Here is a 23,203-nt window from a genome sequence, read left to right on the forward strand (position 1 = left end):
CAGGAGCCCAGTCCCCTGGGCTGGAGAGTTCAGGCTAGGAGGCAGGGTGTACCAGCCTGGAGGGTAGGGACTGAGAGATTCTGGGAGAACCTGGTGGCCAGGTCCACTTTGATATGTTAACTAGTGACCTCAACCATTTGTCCCAGATTTGAAACCTAACAGCCTCCTGAATCTCCCAAAGCCTCAAGGCTTTGTTTAGACACTGAAGGAATGAGAAATTCAAGAAAGGTTTTCAGCCAGAAGGGACAGGCTCAGTAGAAACCTTTATTCCCAACTTTCTCCCTCACCTAAGTCAATGGAAGGCCTTGTCGTCCCAAGGGAAGGCAAAAGGGTAGGGAGTGGGAGGGTGACAGATGGACAGACAGACAGTTGCCTTCTCTGGTTCAGAGTAGACATTTTTCAATGATAAGACCAGCCTCCCTAGGCTGTTACAAAAAAAAACCAGCCTCCCTAGGCTGTTACAAAAAAAAAAACACCCATCTGTTACAAAGAGGCACTGAGGCCTTCCTACCCTAGAAGAACACCAGCCCCAGATCAGCGGCCAGGACAGCCTAACTGAGGCAGCAGCTGGCAGAGAGGAAGTCACCCTGACAATTCAGGACTCCCTGCTGCATCCCACAGTAAGGTTGCACAAGTTTACCAAGACTCCCCTTCCCCTGTTAAGAATGAGTAGATGACACATTTCTGTCATCTCTTAAGCCTTATCAGGGTAGGTAGGCAAGCTTGGCATAAAACTAACCCACTGGGGTACTCTATGCTTTGTCTCGTGTTACTGTGAAAGCCTCCCGAGGTGTCTGGAACGTGTGTGTGTGCGTGTGTGTGTGTGTGTATGTGTGTGTGTGTGTGTGTGTGTGTGTGTTTCATCAGGGAAGATGTTCAATATGCCAACTTCTATGGTCACACAAGGAACCTGGGTCTGAAGATAGAGGACTCACAGGCAGGCTTTCGACACCATCAACAGCCCTGAGCGCTTGCGGGCAGAGACTGTGCTCTTCCGTTTGTTCTTGCTCTTTTAAGCATCCGAGTCAGAATACTTCCCTACGCAGGGCGGAGCTCGGCTTGAACTCTGGCTCTTGTGCATTCCGGTTTGTGGATCTTCCCAGGTCTTGCATTCTTCCACTGTAGAAATACAGTGAGCGTGGCTGTGTTGTACAGACACTGTCTGCTCGGACAGTGCATGCTGCTTTCACACAACCCGGTCATTCTTCACAGAAGCCTTTAAAATCCCTTTCCAGGAGTGACAAACTCTTGGCCCGCCACAAAAGTACTAAATAGGACACATAATGCTATTGGGGTCCAATTCCTTTGAAGGATACATTTTTTTTCCTGATATACTACAGTGTTTGTGGTGTCTATGTACAGCAATTCTAAGCTTAGCTCTAAGCTTGCAGAAACACAGGCCAGCAGAGGAAGGCTAAGGGCGTGGCTCCAACACTGTACTAGAGGCAGGACAGCCCTGAGGACCACAGCTTTGATCTGACAGGAATAACTTAAGGAGGGATGTCTTACTTCAGGGAAAGGCTGGCACAAGGCCCAGAAATTGTGACGACCCCCTGAGCACAAAGAGCAGGGGCCGGCATTGATAAGTCTTTTCGAGGGCAGAAGAGGACCCATGTGATAAAGGGGGGGCCAAGTGTAGATGTTGGGATGGCTCAAGTCCTCCCTGGGACTCTGGATGTTAGCTAGAATCCCAGCGTTATTAACCTTTCCAGGCACAATAGTCCCTCATGCCGCTTCTAGGGAATATAATGCTCTCTTCTGGCCTCCATGGTAGCAGACACACACATGTTACACACACACACACACACACACATACACACACACACACACACACACACACCCTACATGCAGACAAAAAGAAAAAAAAAGCAAGAGTATAAAATGGAAAAGTAAATATTTAAAAAAAAAAAGAATGTAGTAGTTAAAAAAATGCGCCTGGGGAGATGAACCACTGGGTAAAGCAGTTGTTGCTGAGGCGTGAGAATCTGAGTTTGGATTGGTAGAACTCATATAAGGGTAGATAAGGTGGTGCTCATCTGGGATCCCAGCCTCCTATGGCAAAATGGGAAGCTCAAGGGCCAGGTAGCCTGGTTTACACAGTGGTGACAAATGACCCTGTGTAAAATGAGGCATTCTGTGAGGATGACACCCAAGGTTCTCCTATGACCTCCATGTGTACTGTGGCATGTGTGTAAACCCTTATATGTGTGCATGTGTGCGCGCGCGCACACGCACACACACACACACACACACACACACACACACACACACATACACCACATGAAGGGAGTTAAAACCCACAAACCTTATATAGTGCTAAGGGTCAAAAGTCCAAAATGGTCCTCGATAGGTCAAAAGGAAGGCGTCGGTCTCCTGTCAGTTTTAGCATCCACGGGCACCCACGGTCCTTGGCTACTGGCTATATACTCCGTCTTCAAAACCAACAATACTGGACCACACCTTTTTTTCACCTCACTGTGTCTCTCTGGTTTTCTCTTTAGTTTTCATTCTCTACTTGGGCCCCATGCTGATTATTCTGAGGGAGGAGGGGCTTGTTTAGGTATGGTTTAGTGTATGCAATCCTTTACGGTGAAGAAGGTCCAGCCACTAAAGTAAGCCAACCTGCGGTGGTTCTGTCTTCATTCGTGGTTTCTCACTCACGGGGCACCAAAAGCAAGCAGAGACCCCGACTGGAACCAGATATCCATCCAGGCTGACCCTTGGTGACCTACATAAGCCAGCGAGTCACCATGTGTCAGTGGATCCACACTTTCCAAAACAGCGTGACCAGCTGCAGGCCAAGTGCTAGTCATCACTAATCTATCAAAAGAGGGGCACGTCACATTCTAATATAGCAGGATCTTCGGGATTGGACTGGCACCAGCATAAAAACCCAGCTAGGAACACCAATTCCATCTGAAACATCGTCCCTTTGCTGTGAGACTTAGCATAGTCACAAGCTCTGGGGACTGAGGCACGAGCTTCTCGGACAGGCCAACATTCTTCTTAGCAAGCTTTATTTACTAATTTCTAACAAATTCGAATTTTAAAATATTGTATCTACAAAGCTCATTGTATCAGGGCCCTGGGGAGATGATTCAGCAGATGAAGGCCTCACCACCAAGCCAGAGGGCTGGAATTCTGTCCCTGGTAGTCATGTGGTAGAAGGAGGGCATTGACTCCCCAAGTGTTCCTCTGACTTCCACGAACATTCTATGCCGAGTGTACCCCACATACCCTAAATAAATAAACAAACAAATAAATGAATGAATAAAGTAAAAAGTCAATTACATCTGATTTCTCTGGTGACTCTGAAGTTGATGAATAAAGACAGTAATTTTTTAAAAAAAAAACTTCAAGAACACTCATTTATATATTTTTAAATTTATTTGGATAACTTAAAAAGAACACTAAGAAAAAGATTTTTTTTGAAAAAAAAAAAAAGCAAAAATGCCTATAACCCAAGACTGTACAACTCTGTTACATATTGATACAGTAGCTTCAAGCTTTTTTTTTTTTTTGCATTTTTTCCATGTAATTGATACAAATGTTTATGCTGCTAAACATGGCTACATCAGTGTTTCCGGTTTATAAACTCTGTAGATTGAAGTTGTAGCGGCTGCAGGTGACTAAACTGCAGGAAGGAGCAATTCCTTTGGTCATTACTGTCAGACATTGACCTTATCCGGCATTACGAAGGACAGCACTGTAAACACCATGTTAGCATTCACGGCTCTCTACATCACTAGCTATTTCTTTGGGTGAGGTGCTTGGAACGCGTGGGCCAAAGGGAATGAGCAAATGCAAAGTTGCTGACACACACTGTCTGCTCAAGGCTTCACATAACCGGCTGTTTCTGTGCCTTCCAGCCCCACACAGGGCTTCTTTCAACACACCCCGAGCCAGTGCAAGGCTCCTCTTTTTCTCTCAGTTAATTTCAGTTGAAACAAGCATCCCATTGTTCACATGAGCATCTCCTTTGGAGTATGTGTGCGTCTGAACATTTTTTCACGTGTCTGTCTGGCAGCTGCCTTTCTCCATGTGTGCGCTGTCCCCACAGGAAGGCCATAGCTTTTCTCAAACCTGGTTATGGGTATACAGCTGAATTCGAGAGCTCACAGATCTCACCGGGCCCTTGGAAATGCTTTCTCTGTTCTTCGGCAGCTCAAAGGTTCCTAGTCCTTATCAGATTCTCCCAGGGTTACTCTTGCCCAGTGTTTTCTCAGAACAGGCTTTCTTTACCTGTCCCTACCTGCTCTGAGGGTTTCAAACTGTTTCCTCAGGTCAACTCAGTTGCTGGGGCTGGACCAACCACCCCTCCTCCAGACCTCTCCATCCTGCTGCCTCCCCACTACTTCTCCCTCCTCCTACTCCTCCCCCGCCTCCAACCTCTCTCCTTCCCCCGCCCTCACCCCTCCCCCACCCCTCCCTTCCCCTTCTCCACCGGTCTCCCTCCCCTACCCTGATAATTTCCTTGCAATGCTTCCCTGCTATCTTCAGTAGGTCGGTTTCTTGAGGGAGAAGACTGAATCAGCCAGCTGCACCAGTTGGATAAAGGAACCCTGGGTGGTTACTTCTGAGGTAAGCATTCCATCAGACCTAGTTCAGGCCTGTGCTTCACCTCCTTTCTGGTGTCTCTGGCTTGCCCTGGCTCTGTGGTGGAAACTGGCCATGTCTTTTGATGATCTCCTCTAGAAGAAGAAAGCAGACTTTAGTCATCCCTTTTATGCTAACGTTACTGCAGTTGTCTACTTTCTTTTCATCCTGTGACATTTTATGTGATATCTCTCAATGGCTCGTTTTGTACTTAATGGTATGTGGAGGCAACACATTCAAAATGGTGTTTCTTCCTTACTCTTCAACCTGGAGACCCACACTCTTTCTGGTCTTTCCATCTCCCTTCCTTCCTTTCTTCCTTCCTGCCTGCCTGCCTGCCTTTCTCTTTCTTTCTGTCTTGTCTTTTCTTTCTCTCTCTCTCTCTCTTTCTTTCTTTCTTTCTTTCTTTCTTTCTTTCTTTCCTTTCTTCCCTCCAAGGCATCCCTTCTCTCTTATCAGTAGCCAAGACCAGCACGATTTCTAAAACGAGATAGAAGAGAAGCAACCTGTCTTCCAGTAGCTTCCAGCCAGGCCCTTCCCACACCTACCTGCCTGGCAATAATCCCTGGTAGGAAAATGCAGGAGGCCGGGCTGTTCAGTGCAAACAGGAATAAGAAAACACTGAAAGATAAATAATTGAAAGTCAGTATTAAAATGTGCAGGCAGAGCATACAGGTTAAAAAAAAAAATCCCCTTATCTAAGATGTTCGAGAGAGAAGTGTTTTGGGTTTAGATTTTTTTAAATTTAGATTTGGAGTTATTAGCATAGTGTCTAATGATATATTTTGGATGAGACCCAAATGCATACTCAAAAGTTGTTTCTTTTATGTATATCATGATCCATAGTACCTGGAGATAATCCTACGCAAACATTGGTTGTATTTGTCCTATGAAATAGTGAGTACTATGGGATTTTCAGAGAAAGAGGGGGAAGAAGGGAGAAAGGAGAAAGAGGGACAGAAGGAGAGGGAGGGAGAGGGAAGAAGGGGAGGGGGAGGGGAAGGGGGACCTGGAATGCTAGGTATCTAATGCTTCCGTGAGGTCTCCCTGAATTTCTCACATCCCAAAGAATGTTCACTTTCCTGTCTCCAGGACAGGACCTGGTATTTTAATATAAAAACAAAACCAAAAAATAAAAGACCAACCCTTTTAGTTACAATCAAAGACAATCTGTTCAGATCACAGTCAAGAAACATTAGACATCAAATTCTGTTTCGCCCTGAGAAGCACCCTGTCTCTCCCACTGTCCTGGTTTCTAGTGTAAACTATTATTACTTTTTTCCAAACCCTCTGCCCCCAGCCCTGCCTCCTTTTTTGTTTGTTGTTTGCTTGTTTGTTTGTTTGTTTGTTTGTTTATAACTTGATGCTTTCTTGTTCTATTTAATTCTTTCCTATCTGGTGAACTTTCTGAACTTGAGAGTGAGTTTAAGGAAGAAAAGAAATGGTGCTTTTACTACTCCTGGACAACATGGGCAACTTTTTTTTATTGTTATAAATTCTAAACAAAACATTTCCTTAACTGCTTTAAAATGTTTAATTTCTTAAATAATTGAATTCTTAGATATTCTTAAAATAATCTTTAAAATTTAAATTCTTAAACATTTCTTAAGTATTTTTTATATGTATGGTTGTTTTGCCTGGAGGTGTATGTCTGTGTACCACATATGTGAAATGTCCATAGAAGCCAGAAGAGAGGGCGTCAGATTCTCTGGAACTGGGGTTACAGGTTGTGGGTGCTGGGAACAGAACCTGGAGTGCTCTTAACCACTGAGCCGTCTCTCCATCATCCAAGCATAACTTTTAAGTCTAGATGTTAACCCTATTCAGAACTGCTTACTTCTAAGGCGTGTGACTACATTTTTAGATACCTTTCACAACTCTGCTTACAAGTGGGAAAAACACATTTCACTGGTAGCTGAGTGTCTCACATAGCTCTGTTTTCTGACATCAGACACCCCATAAAACCTCCAGGTTTATGAGTCTCGAAAGCTCTTTGAGAATAGGATTTATGTTTAAAAACAATTACTGTTTCCAGGTCGTGTTTCTTATAAGACGGGTAAGCGGTTTTAAAGAAAATAAACAGGCTTCCTTATTAGGCTTGATGCTTCCTCTCCGTGTGACTCAGAACAAAAGAAACATAGCAGCCACTCCAAAGACAGGAAGAAAAGGGCTCTTCAGAAATTCACAACCGTGGCGAAGCCCAAAAAAAGGAGACAAAAAGATGCACCAAGATGTTCTCTCTCTAAGGCAAGCCAGACGGGGCTCTGGCACAAACAGATTAGCAGCCCTACCCACCCAACAAGCCAGAGCCTGCATAAGGCTCAACTCCAGATACAGGTTATGGTGAGACAGTGATATTTTTCTAGAGGACAGGTCAGCGATGGGAAACAGATCAACTCAGAGAACTCAAGAAGACTCAGAAGGCAGCACCGTGTTGAGAGGGAACCTGTTTTGTTTTGTTAAATTTACCGGCATCCAGAGAACAGAGAGTAACACAAGTAAACAAGCCAGAACCCAACAGACCACAGCTACAGAGTGGGAGCTGTCCCAGGAGGAAACTGTGGAAAGCGGGAGGACCACAGGCTGACCATTCAAAGGGCGGAGGAAGCCGGAACCTTAGGCAGGGAAAGATAGTCTCATGTTCGGTGGCTGGGTTATCCATCGGAAACAATCTGGATAGCCCTGGGTCTGAGGTCAGTGTGTGGACCAACCTGCGGCTCACTGCTGTTAGAAGAAGTGTTGGCTGAGTCCTTGACATCCACTGCCTCATCCCTCCAGCGCGGAGGTTAGCACATCTCCTCAGTACAAATATAGCTCCTCTGCCTGCAACAGAGCGTTGTGTTGTGATTTCTACTCGATATTCCCCAAGGCGTGTGCACGGGAACGGGCCCAGCTATGCCACTCACTCTGTGCGGAACAACCCTGGGAGGAAGACAGAAGCTGCCCTGCCCACAGACGGCAAAGATGAGGAACTTGTTACCCAAATACAGGAAGATATCTGCGAGAGGACAACTCAGGGTGTCACCAGATACTTGTCCAATACGCTGGACACCAGGCTAAACCATAGAAGAGGCGGGAGTCAGGCAGGTCACGTGATACCCCTCTTCCCCAGTACATTGGCTGTCAGCCTCCAGTATTAGGAGATGCAGAAAACTCTGTCCCAGCATTTAATCTTTATTTCTCCCGTTAGACCCTGTGTGCTTCTTCATCTCCTCTCTCTCTCTCTCTCTCTCTCTCTCTCTCTCTCTCTCTCTCTCTCTCTCTCTCTCTCTCTTTCTCTCTCTCTCTCTCCTGTATTTTACAAACATGCTTAGTTTAGCATATTTTTAAAATTATGTTTTTATCTCTTAGTTCATTGATCTGATTACTTTGTTTACATGATAGGGCAATCTTTACTTCCTTTTATTTCTTCTTCTACCTATTTTATTCCTTTTTTTTTTACTACCGTTCCTTCCCCCCCCCTTTTTTTTTTTGGTTCTTTTTTTTTCGGAGCTGGGGACCGAACCCAGGGCCTTGCGCTTCTAGGTAAGCGCTCTACCACTGAGCTAAATCCCCAGCCCCAAATTAATTAATTAATTACAACATTTTTCTTTTTTTCTTTTTTTTTTTTCCGGAGCTGGGGACCGAACCCAGGGCCTTGCACTCTCTAGGCAAGCGCTCTACCGCTGAGCTAAATCCCCAACCCCCCTTTCCCCCTTTTTATTCCACGATACTTTTAGTAGTATTTTGGTGGCCTTATTTTTTTATTAATTTTTTTACTGTTTCCCGTCCCCCACCTCCTTAAAGCGGCTCCCCAGGTCCCTTCCCACCTAACTTTATGCTCTTTCTCTTCCAACAAATAAAAATCAAGAGACACACAAAAAGAATCCACAAAGACACAAAAACAGAAAATCAAAACAAGCAAGCAAAGAACTAAAAGATGGAAAAAAACTGCGAAGCAAAGCACAGCAAAATGAAACTAAGCGTCCACAAAAATATCCTTGAGTTCATGTTGTGTGGGCCAACTACTCTGAGGCTTGGGGTCTGTCCTGGAGTGTGACCGATATGCCCAGATAGATTCCATTGGAGAAAGCTGACATATGAAGCAGAGTTCTCCAGAGGAAGAGAACTAGTAATATAGTCATATATATATATACATACACACACATATATGTATATGCTATGTATATGTATATGTACATGATGTATATGTATGTGTATGTGTATGTGTATGTGTATGTGTATGTGTATGTGTATGTGTATGTGTATGTGTATGTGTATGTGTATGTGTATATGTATATATGCATGTGGTCCAATAGGAAGCCCAAAATCCAGTGGTTGTTCGGTCCGAAAGGCTGGATGCCTCAGCCGGTCTTCGGTCTACTGACTTCAGAATGCTGGAGAACTGGAGCCTTAGCCAGTGAAGGAATGGGCTGGTTGGTCAGCCACAGCAAACAAGCAAACAATAGGAGCTTTCTTCTTCTGTTCTTTACATAGGCTGCCAGCTTCTGCCAGCTTAAGGTGTGGCCCAGATTTAAGGTGGATCTTCCTGCCTCAAAAGACCAGAATTTAAGGTGGATCTTCCCATTCAAATGATTTAATTAAGAAAAAAAAAAATCCCTCGACGGTGTACCCAGATGCTTGGGTTTTAATTAATTCCAGATGCAGTCAAGTTGACAGGCGGTAACAGCCACCACAGCTGATTTTCCCTTCGCCAGAGGTCACTGCTGGGCCTGTTTCATGAACCCCAAAAGACCACCAAGGAGCTGATTCCGATGCAGTCACACCAGGGTCTTTTTTGCAAGCTCCCAGCTTAGGCCACTCTGCCATCTCTGACACAGCCAAACACGGGGATGAAGCCCCAAGCTCTCGGCGGGACGAGGTTTTATAGGATATGGCAAGTAAATGAGGGGGTCCCCAGCCTGGCACACATCTGACGGAGGAGCACAATTACAGAATTTTGTTGCCCTTTAGCATCATTGGCTGGGGATGGAAGACAGATCATAAACTTAACTTCTGCTTTCCTCCTGGTTGGTGGTTGCTAGGAAGTGACGTGCGGGGGGGGGGGGGCGGGCCTGTAACCTGGAAACTGGTGCTAGACACACGTTTGTTGTGGAGTAGCCTGGAAACTGGTGCTAAGCGCCGGCTTGTCAGTTAACTCGAGTTCAACCTTAGGTCAAGTTCTTTAAGACGGAGTCTAAACCCAAGATCCAGTCTCTCAGTTATCAGTTGCAAATAACTTCTTGTTTAGGGGCGGGACTCCATGTCCACTCTCCCTACTCACTGCTGGAGCCACGCACATCTTGAAACTGAGAAGGTTTTGTGTTCGCTGCCATGGTCTCTGTGAGTTTGTATGTGCATCCGTCCTGCTAGAAGCCACCATTTCCTCGGAGTCATCCATCACCTCTGGCTCTTGCGAGCTGTCTGTCTCCTCGTCTACGCAGACCCTGAGCATTGAGTCTTTTAGGACCCAGTGTTCCAAAGTCCCTCCCTCTGCGTACATTGTTCAACTGTGGTTCTTTCTTAGTCTACTGTTCTATTGCTATGAAGAGAAACCATGACCAAAGAAACTCCTATGAAGGAAATAAATACTTGGTTTGGGGTTTTCTCACAGTTTTAGAGGTTTAGGCTATTGTCAACATGGTAGACAACATGTAGACACGGTGCTGGAGAAGCATCAGAGATTTCTCAGCATCCAGATCCACAGGCAGCAGGAAGGGAGAGCCCCTGGACTTGGAATGGGTTTTTTGAAACCCCTCCCGCTCCCACAGTGACACACTTCCTCCAACAAGGGCACACTTTTTCATCCTTTCAATACTGGTAACCAAGCATTCACATCTGTGAGCCTACGGGGGCCATTTCCATTCACAACAGGGTCTCTGTGTTGATTTCTGTCTGCTGCAGACAGAAGCTTCTCTGATAGGAATAGCGAGGTATTCTGTTAGGAGTCATTTCATCACTTTAGCAGAAAAATAGTATTCCGTTTTCTCCAAAGTCCAAGACTTATCTAGTCTCAGGTCCTTGGACACTTTAGCAGTGTCAAATAGGAGTCTCGTGTCATGGAGTGAGCCTTGAAGCCAACCAGAAAGTGGTTGGTTGCTTCCATGATGTTTGTGACGCTGCTGCACTGGTATTCCTCTCAGGCCGGTCACTGTGGTAGCTTCCAGGGTTTGTAGCTGGGCAATAGTGAGGGTCACCTTTCTTCTCTGGTAGCACGCAGAGTGTATTCTAGCACCACGGACATGTGTCAGCAGGGGTGAGCCTTCTAGCTACTGATTGCCTTATTTAAGAAAACAATCTTGTACGAATAATGTTTTTGTGATCGGTGGTTAAGATAGCCCTTGTGCTAATCAAATGCTGATTTCTCCAACCTCGTATCTTGTTTCCATCTGGACACAGCGTTGTAACGCCTACGTCCAGAATCTCCTGTCTTGAGTTCATATAAACAACGCTCACCATTTATTCTGTGTTGTCAGTAAAAGCCGATCAGCCGATGGCTGGGCAGAAGAGAGAATAGGGCAGAACTTCCACCAGCCGTGGGAGTTGGAACGAGAAGAGGAAGAAAGGCAGAGCCACACCACGAGGACAGCCTCTGAGGAGACATCATGAGAGTTCAGCAGGACCATGGAAGACCCTGAATAGGTCCTTTCTATGATGGGGATTTTGACTGGTGGGAGGTAGCAATATTAGATTAGAGATTTAAGATAGATCAATACTGCCCAGGTATCCTGCCAAAGCCTGACGTAATTTTCGGTCTCTCTGTGTCATTTTTGGAGAGCTAGCTAAGCTAGCTAGGATAAAGAAAAACAGCCACTGCATTAATTAAACACATACATTCATATTAAAATTAACATTGACAAAACCCTCATGTTTGTATTATGTATTTTCTTTAAATTTATCTGATTGTTTTGTTATAAAGCTTGTTTTCGAGATTTAATTATTTGGTTTCTTTTATTTTTTTTTCCGAGACACTGGAAACCAGACACTAGTTCCTGACTGGCTTGGAACTTGTTTTGTTAGCCGAGGCTGGCCTGGATCTCACAGAGATCTACCTGCCTCTGCTTCTCGAGTACTAGGATCGAGCTGTGCACATCACCACCGCTGACTCTCTTGTTTTTTTATCTTACTCTATCACATTAGAGGAATGTGATAGAGACCCCCTTCTTTTCATTTATTTAACCTTGATCTCCTGTAACACATTCTGTTTATCTCTTCCACTTCCTTTCCCCACCTTTACCATAATTTTTAACCTTTTAAAAATACTTTACCTTGCCTTATGGGTATTGAGGGAGGGGCGTACTTTGGGGGTGTCTTAGTCAGGGTTTCTATTCCTGCAAAACTTCATGACCAAGAAACAAGTCGGGGAGGAAAGGGTTTATTCAGCTTACACTTCCACATTGCTGTTCATCACCAAAGGAAGTCAGGACTGGAACTCAAGCAGGTCAGGAAGCAGGAGCTGATGCAGAGGTCATGGAGGAATGATTCTTACTGGCTTGCTTCCCCTGGCTTGCTCAGCTTGCTCTCTTATAGAATCCAAGACCACCAGCCCAGGGATGGCCCCACTCACAATGGGCTGGGCCCTCCCTGCTTGATCACTAAGTGAGAACATGCCTTACAGCTGGATCTCATGGAGGCATTTCCTCAACTGAGGCTCCTTTCTCTGTGAGAACTCCAGCTTGTGTCAAGTTGACACACAAAACCAGCCAGTACAGAGGATATTGGGGGAGGGGCATATGCACATGAGTGCAGGTGCCCACTGAAGCCAGAGGCATCAGATCTCCTTAGAGCTGGTGGTTTTGAGTCATCCAATACAGGACCTGGGGACTGACTGAACTCAGGTCCTCTGCAAAAGCAGTGCATGCTCTTAACTGCTGACCTATCGCCAGCCTCATAATTTTTAACTTTATAGGACATCCTACACTTCCTTTGTCATTTTTTATTTTATGCTGATTGCTTGTGTATTAGTGGGCCTTGATTGATTTAACTGTATTCCTATGTCTTTTACAGCTTGAGGTTTCCCTGGTAACAGTAGCTTGTTTCATCTCTCTGAGCAGTACCAGGTAACTGTGCCCTCAACAGATGGCTGCTCATAGGAAAATCCCCAAGTGAAGCCAGAAGGACATCCACGGCAGCAGTCACTCAAATCACAGGCATACAAACATAGGAAACAAGGAAAGCAAGCCAACAGGAACGCTCCGAGTCATCGTGATACCGACTCCAAATCATCGTGATACCAACTCGGAGTCATCGTGGTTCTGACTCCGAGTCATCGTGGTACCAAATCCAAGTCATCGTGGTACCGACTCCAAGATGCCAAAAGAGGGAAACAGTTAAATAAGACTTCAATAAGTCGTAGTAAAAACTATCTGCGACCTCAGGGAAGACACAAACAAGCAGATGAATTCAACTCATTGAAGGACACAGAGGGAAAAACTTCAAGACCCGTAGGCAAAGACCTGCCAATAGATATTGCTGTGTATAGCGATGCTAACTTCTAAATTAAGGGAAAAATGGGCAAACTCAAACCAAGGCGTTTCATGGCCACCATGCCTAGACGGCAGAGAATCTGAAACTAATACTCCAATGCTATACCCAGGGTGCAATGGAAGATACTCTTAGTCGCCAGAGAATAGAGAAGAGTAAAACTTCATGAAGGGAAAAGATGTATAAAGGAGAGAAAGAAGAAAATCTATCATGACCGATATTATAAACCAGAAAACTTCTAATATTAATAGAGGGGAAAGTAAAGGAGACAAATATTCCGACCAAGTAGAAATTCAACCAAGAAAATAACAGGAATTAGTAAATCTATCTCAAAAACACCCTAAAACGTAAATGACTTCAACTTACAAAAAACAAACAAACAAACCAACAAAAATCTGACTGACCAGATTAAAAACCTAGATCCAGTCACCTGCTCTCTTCAAGAGACATTCCTCAGTGGCTAAGACACCAGTAAGCTGAGAGTCAGAGACTATAAAATAATTTATAAATGAACAGGAGCCCGAGATGAGCTCATCGAGCTTTTCTAACATCTGACAAAGTATATTATAAACAAAACTGTCAGAAGAAATAAAGACGGCAACCACAGATGAATTAAAAAAAAAAAAGAAAGGAACAATCAGTCAAAAGATACAATTATAAATAATAGCCATCAAATGTTGGGAGTCCCAATTTCATAGAACCATCATTTAACGAATATGAAAAGCCAGATTAAGTCCTGATTTAGTAATTGTAATTTTAATACTTCACTCTCACCTTAGGCAGATCACCCAACTAAAATATAACAACAACAACAACGATAACAACAAGAAGCTTCAAATTAAACTACACCGTAGCTCAAAACGGGCTTAACAAATATGTAACGCATAAGACAGGCAATAGCTACAACATGCACATTCTTCCAAGCGCTCCATAGAATCGTCCCTAAAATACACCTCGTTCTAGGCCAGAAAGGGACTCCTAACAAAAAAAAAAAAAAAAAAAAAAAGCTAAAAATAATTTATTCCGTCTTATCAGATTGTACTAAAGTGAAACTAAAAGTCCACCACAAGAGAAACCATACAATCATGACCACTGGCTGTGGAAGCAGTCGGGGAGGAAGTTTAAACTTCCTAAAAGAAATGAAAATGAAAGCATGATTTACTAGCATCTTGGGGAGAGAGCTCCGGCTCGTCTAAGAGGAGAATGCATTGCAACAGTTCTTAGAGTTAACAAACAGCCCCAGAAGGCCTCAGGCAAGGTTAGGTGGGCAAGGCATTCTCTGCATGCTCCAGAGCATGCGTCTGCCTGTGAGATTCGAATCACATGCTTGGCAATGATGGCACAGGCCTGGCAGCTTCATCTCCGAGGCTACGGCATACCTGCATTCCCGGAGGACTGCACCTGCTCACAGAGCAGACAACGGAGGCCGGGCTCATCTGCCGCCCTCCCTAGAATAAGCCTGGTTTGGTCCAGTGATTTTTCTGTTTCAAGAAGCTGGAAAGCTGGTAGCCCAATGCAAACACCACAAAAAGCAAAGAAAAAAAAAAAAAAGGATTCCTCTGTGCATGCATTGCTCACTGTTAAGACACAGGTTGAAGAAGTAACCCTCAGTGAATGTTTGAAACAAGGCGAAGAAAAAACCAAGGGGGGAAAAGGGGAAGGAAACTGAAAGCAAGCAGAAACTTTGAAGAAACAATACAACAGAGAGTGACTGGTTGCCTTGGTGACCCCTTAACAGGGTGACCTAGTCCTGAGTGACATGTCACATCCACATCCTGTTCCCGTTTCCCCAGCATCCTGTGGGGTCTCTAACAATATCTCAGTTCTCTAAGGAGACTCTGATATGTCTAAACCTTTTTTAAAATATATATTTATTTATCATATATAAGTACACTGTAGCTGTCTTCAGACACACCAGAAGAGGGCATCAGATCTCACTATAGATGGTTGTGAGCCACCATGTGGTTGCAGGGAATTGAGTTCAGAACCTCTGGAAGAGTGATCAGTGCTCTTAACCTCTGAGCCGTCTCTCCAGCCCTAAACCTTATTTTTGATTCTGCTTATAAGTGGCCCCAGCCTGTGTGGCTGGTACTGTTGGTCATGTGACTGTTGGTCAGTGGGTGAGTAGGACAGTGTCCTGTGACAGGACCTGATGGGGAATATGCCCATGTGAGGCGTTTCTGGTGTTTGTGTTCCAATGCCCAACAGTCGAGGGGCCGTGTGCTCTGTAGGTGTGGTTTATGTGCTGGTATTGGTGCTTCATCTGCATTTCTTACGTGAGTCTCTCTCACACAGGTCATGGAAGAGGATCACCAAAAAGAAAGCAGAAGAAAGACAAAAAGGGAGCAAAAAAAAAGTCAGAGTGATGTTAAACAAATAACCTAATGATGTACTTCAAAATCTCAGACAAACGAGTACAAACCAGCCGCAAAACAGAGGAAAAAGAAAGTAAAACAGAAAATTAAAACAACCATAGCAGTTATTAATGAAATGGAGATTTAAGTATCAATCAATCAATCAAGGAGTTGGTTCTTCGAAAAGAAGTAATCAAAACTGCAAGGCCCCTATCCTGATTAACCAAAAGAATAAACAGGAAGTTCTAATTAACAATGGACTGGACCCTCAAAACTCTACGTGAGGTCAAATTATACTGAAGAAGAAAATTAATGGAGTGCTGGCACAAAACAAGACATGTAGATCAATGGAATACAACAGAAGACCGAGAGCCAACCCACAGCGAAAGCTGCCTAATACAAAGGTATCAAAACGAGCCGGGAGGAAAGACAGCATCTTCAACCTAGGGTGTGGAGGAAAAACTTCCACATGTGACAGAATGAAGACAGATTTGTATTTCTCACCTTGGATAAAGAACATTTCTATTCGTAAACGCGTGTCCTTACACACCTGCCCAAAACGTGAAGGTCAGGAAGCCTTCGATGCCTTAAGGCCATCCAGAACATTCTGATGATTAGTTATAATAATGATCTGACAGTCCATTGCTGAGGCAGGAAGTAATGTCCAATACGTCAATAGACCTTCATGTGGAACCTGAAGCTTTGAGGCTTCTAGAGGAAAAGAGGCTCATAGCGAATGAGACTATTAGGAGGTGTGGCCTTGTTGGAATGGGTGTGTCCCTGTTAGAGAGGGTGTGGTCTAGGTAGAGAGGGCATGGCCTTGTTGGGGTGGGTGTGGCCTAGATGGAGGAAGTACGTGACTGGGAGCTGACTTTGACATCTCACACTCAATCCACGCCCAGTGTCTCATTTTCTTCCCGGTGTCTGCAGATCCAGATGTAGAACTCACAACTACCTCTCCAGTACCATGTCTTCCTGCACGTTGCCATGTTTCCTTCCATGATGATAATAGGATAAGCCTCTGAACTGTAAGCTAGCCCCAACTAAATGCTATCCTTTATAAGAGTCATGGCGTCTCTTCACCAGCAATGGAAACCTCAACGTAGACTATGGGGAAAGAATCTTCGCCAACTACATTCCCGACAGGGGATTGATATCTAGAATACTAATTGCAAAATGTCTAGAATTTAATATCTAGGATAAAGAACTGAAGAAATTAAATATCAAGAGCCACCAATCAATGTGTCTTTGAACAAACTTAATAGACAGGCTTCCAGAAGAAATACAGATAAGCAGCGAATATTTGAAAAACTGTTCCCCGTCCTTAGCTATCGGGGAAATGCAAATTAAAATGGTACTGAGATTCTATCTCACCCCAGTCGGAATGGCCGTCATCGCGAAAATAAACTGCTGGAGACTGAGGGAGTTGTGGGTAGAGAGGAAACTGTATTCGCTGCTGACAGACGTATAAACTGGTATAGCCACTAGGAAAAGCAATAAGAAGTTTTCTAAAAAAAAAAAAAAAAAAAAACACACATAGCATGTCACCTAAGTGTACAATTCCTGGGCTATGTCTGAAGGACTCTAACACGGGTACCTGTGTAACCATGTGTGTTGGTGCTTTATTCACAATAACTAGGATACCAGCCTAGGAATCAGGAAGTAGGAGCCAGCTTAGGTATCGACGGACAGATGAATAGATAAAAACTCCGGGGTACGTATATGATGGGATTTTATTCGGCTGCATAGAAAATGAAATTGTAGCATTTTCAGGGAGATAAATGAATCAGGGGATAATTATGTTGAAAGAGACGAGCCAGAGTCAGAAAGACAAACATTGCGTGTTTTCTCTTCTATTTAATTTCTCTCTGCATTTAAATTCACTCGCATACAAAAGTTAGACTGGGGACCGTGAGAAAGGAGAGTGAGCTGTTAGGGGACAGGGAGAAGGCGATACACGCGCCACGGAATCAGAGGAGGCGCTATTTAGCGGAAGGAAGAGACCCGACAGGGGCGGGGAGGAGCAAGAAGGCAGAGGAGATTTTAGAATAAAGTGTAATAATGTGTATGAATGAGATTCCACCATGAAGCATTGTGATGGAAAATCTAATATTAAAGTAAAGTAAATTTTGTTACAAAGGGAAAAAGAAAATCAAAACGAGTAGTGCCCGTTCCTATACACTGTAAAAATGGATAAAGACTATGGTCTGAGGCTGGCGATGAATCCCTTCAGCCGTGTACAAACTGCTTTTCTTTTAACGGAGCCACGGGAAACAATCATCTCTGAAGTTCCTTCACGTCGAGAGCTGTATCTGTGATCTCACGATCAGTGGCCTTAAGAAAAACTGGCACGGGCACACATAGGTATTTTCACTTTAAATGTTTGATATCCTAACTGATCTTGTCTCCGGAAAGCTGTGTGACTGGTTACAGGCAGGCCATAGAGCTGAGTTTACAAGCGGCCTCCATCATGACCTAACGTCCTGAGTAAACAATACTAGCCCCACTGTTAGTGGGCGGTGTTAAAGGGCCCTCTGAGGAAAGCAAGCTGCTGGCCAGGTCCACAGGAGGAGGAACACTTGCTCTCAAACTCGTCAATCACCAATAATGGTGCCTACTGCCTTGCAAAATGCACAAGGAGGAGGACAAAGAGGTTTCTGTTTAACTCTTACTACTTAGAGCATTGTCGGGTTTGCAGAAATCAGTGAAGGCAGATGCGTTCAGGGTGTGCCAAGGCACGCCTCGCTTCAGAACCGCACCTGTGCTCCCTTATCTCCTGGCAAGACTAATTCCCTGAGCAAGAAAATGGTAGATCGATTAATCACACCCCACCCCTTCACACATACACACACTCACATACAGTCACACATACACATACACGGACATACACACACATACACACATACACACATATACACACATACACACATGCACACACATACACACATGCACACACATACACACACATGCACACACATGCATGAACACACATACACACATGCACACACATGCACACACACATGCACACATATACACACATACACACATGCACACACATACACACATGCACACACATACACACACATGCACACACATACATGAACACACATACACACATGCACACATACTCACATACACTCACACATACACATACACATACGTATACACACATATACACATACATGCACACACATACACACATGCACATGCATACATGCACACGCATGCACATAATACATGCACACATGCACACACATACATACATGCACACACATACATACACATGCATGCACACACATACACTCACACATACACATACCCATATACACACATACACACATACATGCACACACATACACACACATGCACACACACACCTGGAGGCCTCTAAATAATGAGGGAAATTCTTCTCTGATGTCAGGAAGGGAACGACCATTCTGCCACCCCCAACTCCAGTGAATTTCAAGTCCTTGCAGAATGGCAACGACCACAATTATGTTCCTCTTAGGTGCTTAATTCACTAAACAAATATTCACCAAGAGTGGTGATGTTTGTGGATTCTGATAGTCTGCACAGTGTTTCTCCCCTATAACATAAAACTGTGTACCTTCTACAAACACATCCCCTATGAAGACAAGGAACACATTTTCTCAGTCTTGCCTAAGGACATGAGGTCTTTTTCTTTTCTTCCTAGGTTCTTTTGTTTGGTTGAGGGTATCTGGGGGACAAACCCTGTAGCTCGATCATGGCCTCGTTACTTTCCACTAAAATTTCTAGGCCTTCCTTTCTTTTTCCATATAAACTTACATTCAACTGACTCCCCACCATAATATATAGTTGAATTAGTTCAATTTAATGTGTATGCGTGTCTTGCTTGCATGTATGGCTGTACCATGTGTGTGCAGTGCCCACAGAGGTCATGAATGCCGTGTGTGTGTGTGTGTGTGTGTGTGTGTGTATGGTGTGTGTGTGTGTGTGTGTGTGTGTGTGTGTGTGTGTGTGTGTAAGAACTAGGAAATTTTACGAAGTGGTCTCTCTTTTCTACCTTATGTAGTTTCTGGAAACTGAACTCAGGTTGGCATGCTTGAGCCACAAGCCCTTCACCCACTAAAGCCGTCTCACGCACCTCAAGCTGTCACTGAAGCAGCAGCTAAATGTATCTAAGCGTTTTGCCTACTAATAACCACTAATCAGTAGACCCTGAGATACTGACCATTATCCCACTGTGAATCGACCTTCTAGACCTTCTTTTTTTTTTTTTTTCCCCCGGAGCTGGGGACCGAAACCAGGGCCTTGTGCTTGCTAGGCAAGCGCTCTACCACTGAGCTAAATCCCCAACCCCCCTTCTAGACCTTCTTAAAGCCTTGTCTTCCATAATACCCAGAAGACCTGGCAGCCGCTTTGCTCCAGTCATAGTGCATTCCCCCAGCCTGCCCGTTCAGTAAGTTATAACCAAACAGGCTATGTATGGTAAGCTACCTATGGTAGCCTCTACCCACCTATGGGTGCTAGTGTTTGCCGCTTTCTCAGGCCAACAAGGAACTGACTTTTAAATTCACTATGGATTCTTGCAAAAGATCAGTATAAATTAGGTTTTCATTCTTAAAACCGATGTTCTTGGCTACACTTAGCTGTATACTCTTTATAAATATTGGGACAGCATTTTTTATTAAAACTTCTCTCTCAAAATTCCTGAAATTGGGGGTGGATGATTACTGTGGGCAGTCAGGCTGGAGCGGAGGGCAGCTTTCACCCTTGACTTCGCTCAAAGTGGGGCTAGTTTGGTTTACTTGTACACGTGTTTATTTTGAGATGGGTCTCATCATGTAGTCCAGGCTGGCCCCCAACCTTCCTCAGGAACTCCCACTAGGCCTTTTTCAGCATTTTCCCTCCAGCGTTGGAATCACTCCCTGATCTTTGAACAACTCTGCCAATTCCTACTAGAAAAAAGAAAAAGCTACTTTCTTTTGGTAAGAGCAAAGACGTTCACCTACAAAATTCAAAGACGATAATAAACCCCAAATTCAAAATCACGAAAGAAGTGGAGAGCTGTAAGTAGCAGCCACAGCTGGACCACTAAGAGGATTTTCACCTTTGCAATGTGTGGGAGGGATCCACGTTTGACAAATGTCTTATGTTTGACTCTCCTGCTCCACCTCCTCTGTCCTTGGCTCCAGTTCTCCTCAGAATTGTTGCCTGGCTTACGTTAACGGTTTCGTACACTCACCAGCCATTTTGTCTTCAAATATTATTTTTGGCTCATACTCCTAGCTAGTGTTTTGTCAAGTTGGCACGTATAGAAGAGAGAGGACACACTGAGAAATGTCCCCATCGCTAGGCCTGTGGCCAAGCCTGTGGTACATTTTCTCAATTAGTTAGTAATGCAGGAGGGTCCAGACCATTGTGGGTGGGGCCGTCCCTGGGTTGGTAGGTGTCCTGGCTGGATTAAGAAAGCGGCTGAATAAGTTATGAGAACCAAGACATTAAGGAGCACCCTTCCACAGCCTCTGCATCAGCTCCTGCCTCCAGGCTCCTGCCTTGAGCTCCTGCCCTGATTTTCTTAGGTGATGGACCACAAGTTGTAAGATAAAATAAACCTATAAACCCTTTCTTCCCTAAGAGTTTTTGTTTGTTTGTTTTTGTTTTGTTTTTTGGGGATTTTTTTTGTCTTTTTGGTGATGGTGTTTCCTCACAACAACAGAAACCTTCAGTAAGACATGATCTCTATTTGCTCATTAATCATTTTATATATATATATGTATATATATATGCTTTTCTAACTATATTATGTGTATTTGCTCTTATTTTCCTCAAAGATAATTCCAGATATTGTCCTCAGTCCCATCTTTCAATCCTGTCTTTATCTATATCTATAACCCAACACATTTATTGAAAGCTTAGTTTTTTAATTTTTTTATTAGACCATTTATAATTCTTCACCTTGTTATCCTGACACAGAACAAGTATGGATAGTTTAAAGTTTGTGGCTGGTCACTCTGCCATCTGGACCCACTGTGGATCTTTTTCTGTCTTGTTTAATACAGGGGTTTGGTTTAAGGGCTTAATCATCTTTGTGTACTGGTTATCTTTTATTTTGTGCTACATGCTGTGTTCACTAATACTCAGAGAACTACTTTGTGTCAAGGACATTTCATTTCCAACTAATAGGATTAACTGGGGAGCCAGAGGCACTGGTGAATTGAGACTCTCTAATCTTAGCTTCAGGAACTGAGTTGATTTCACTAAAATGAATTCTCTTAACAGTTTCTGGGTAAATATGCACTTTCAAAAGGTAACCTAGATTCAGGCAGCTTTATCAGAAATGTGTTACAAATTTTTTTTGGGGGGGAGGGGTCAGGAATAAGTGAGTATTTGCCCCAGAAAGAGCACCAACAACAGACCAAAGAAACAGTTCCTCCCAAGTCTAGCTTGGTGAACCACTGCGCCTGTCGGTCTTACTTCCAGGAGCATGGTTAACTAAAACACAACTGCATCATGGGAAGGCCACCCCATCAAAGAAGCTGCACCTCCAGTTAATCTGTACACACTAGCAACTTCCAAGACCACGCATAGCAGAGAGGTAGTAGGGAGTGGTACATAGATTTCTAGATGACTCCTCCGACGTGCTCCATCTCTCTCCTCCCAACCTTCCTTCCACTGGGACCTGGTACCCCCCACCGTCACTGCACTCTTCCTTTTACAGGAGGAAGCTTCTCTGATGATGGTTGAACTGATCTAGGAGTATAGCAGAACGTCAGTAGAAGTCATTTCATTGCTATTTTTTTTTAATAACTGTTTTATTTGGTTTTACCCTAGATGTCTGTCTTAGTTGAGGTTTTAGTACTGTGAACAGACACCATGACCAAGGCAACTCTTATAAGGACAGCATTTCGTTGGGGCTGACTTACAGGTTCAGAGGTTCAGTCCATTATCATCAAAGCAGGAACATGGCAGCATCCAGGCAGGCATGGTGCAGGAGGAGCTGAGGGGTCTACATCTTGATCAGAAGTCTGCTAGGAGAAGACTGGTTCCCACATGATTAGGAGGAAGGTCTTAAAGCCCATACCCATAGTGACACATTTCCTCCAGCAAGGCCACACCTCAACCAACAAGGCCACACCCACTCCAACAAGGCCACACCCATTCCAACAAAGCCATGCCTACTCCCATAAGTGTTACTCCAAATAGTGTTACTCCCTAGACCAAGCCTATTCAAACCACCACAGTCTCTGAGCTATCTATACTCAGGTTCTTGGTCACTCAGTGTCAATATGGGTTCCATATAGTATAGTGAGACTTAAGTCAAATCAGAGGTTGGTTGGTCACTCCCACAAAGTTTGTGCCACCGTTGTCCTAGCTTATCTTGTAGGCAGAACACCTTTATGGATCAAAGGTGTGCATGGCTCGGTGTTAATGTTACTCCTTTGATAGCATGAGAACACCTTCCTGAACCAACTGTGCTAGAATGCAGGGGTAGAGGCTCTACATAGGTGCCAGCTCAACTTCTCTATCTTCAATGAGTTGTGCAGGTGTTGTCTCCAGCAATGGGGCTGTCTCAGTTAGGGATTCTATTGCTGTGAAGAGACACCGTGACCATGGCAACTCCTATTCTATTCTATTGCTGTGAAGAGACACCGTGACCATGGCAACTCCTATTCTATTCTATTGCTGTGAAGAGACACCGTGACCATGGCAACTCCTATTCTATTCTATTGCTGTGAAGAGACACCGTGACCACAGCAACTCTTATAGAGGAAAACATTCCATCGGGGCTGGCTTACAGTTCAGAG

At 44.2% G+C, this 23,203-nt stretch overlaps 2 long non-coding RNA genes across 5 annotated transcripts; one reads left to right on the plus strand and one right to left on the minus strand.

The window, feature by feature from the left end:
- Positions 1 to 3,000: 3,000 nt before the first annotated feature.
- On the minus strand, positions 3,001 to 7,634 carry LOC102549406 (uncharacterized). Of its 2 annotated transcripts, XR_015625932.1 has the most exons (5): positions 7,503 to 7,634; positions 7,308 to 7,419; positions 5,145 to 5,217; positions 4,462 to 4,691; positions 3,001 to 3,238 (listed from the first exon to the last, which is right to left on the minus strand). It is a non-coding gene; the product is annotated as an uncharacterized LOC102549406 (long non-coding RNA). The 2 variants fall into 2 exon arrangements; XR_015625931.1 differs by having other exon boundaries at positions 7,308 to 7,505.
- Positions 4,465 to 16,650, plus strand: LOC102549313 (uncharacterized). Of its 3 annotated transcripts, none has more exons than XR_015625930.1 (2): positions 4,465 to 4,581; positions 15,355 to 16,650. It is a non-coding gene; the product is annotated as an uncharacterized LOC102549313 (long non-coding RNA). The 3 variants fall into 3 exon arrangements; XR_015625928.1 differs by lacking the exon at positions 15,355 to 16,650 and adding an exon at positions 9,827 to 11,512 and having other exon boundaries at positions 4,493 to 4,581; XR_015625929.1 differs by lacking the exon at positions 15,355 to 16,650 and adding an exon at positions 11,052 to 11,512 and having other exon boundaries at positions 4,493 to 4,581.
- Positions 16,651 to 23,203: the final 6,553 nt, after the last annotated feature.

This window comes from Rattus norvegicus, chromosome 7, assembly GCF_021556685.1.
Source record: "Rattus norvegicus strain SHRSP/BbbUtx chromosome 7, alternate assembly SHRSP_T2T, whole genome shotgun sequence".
Lineage (NCBI taxonomy): Eukaryota > Metazoa > Chordata > Mammalia > Rodentia > Muridae > Rattus > Rattus norvegicus.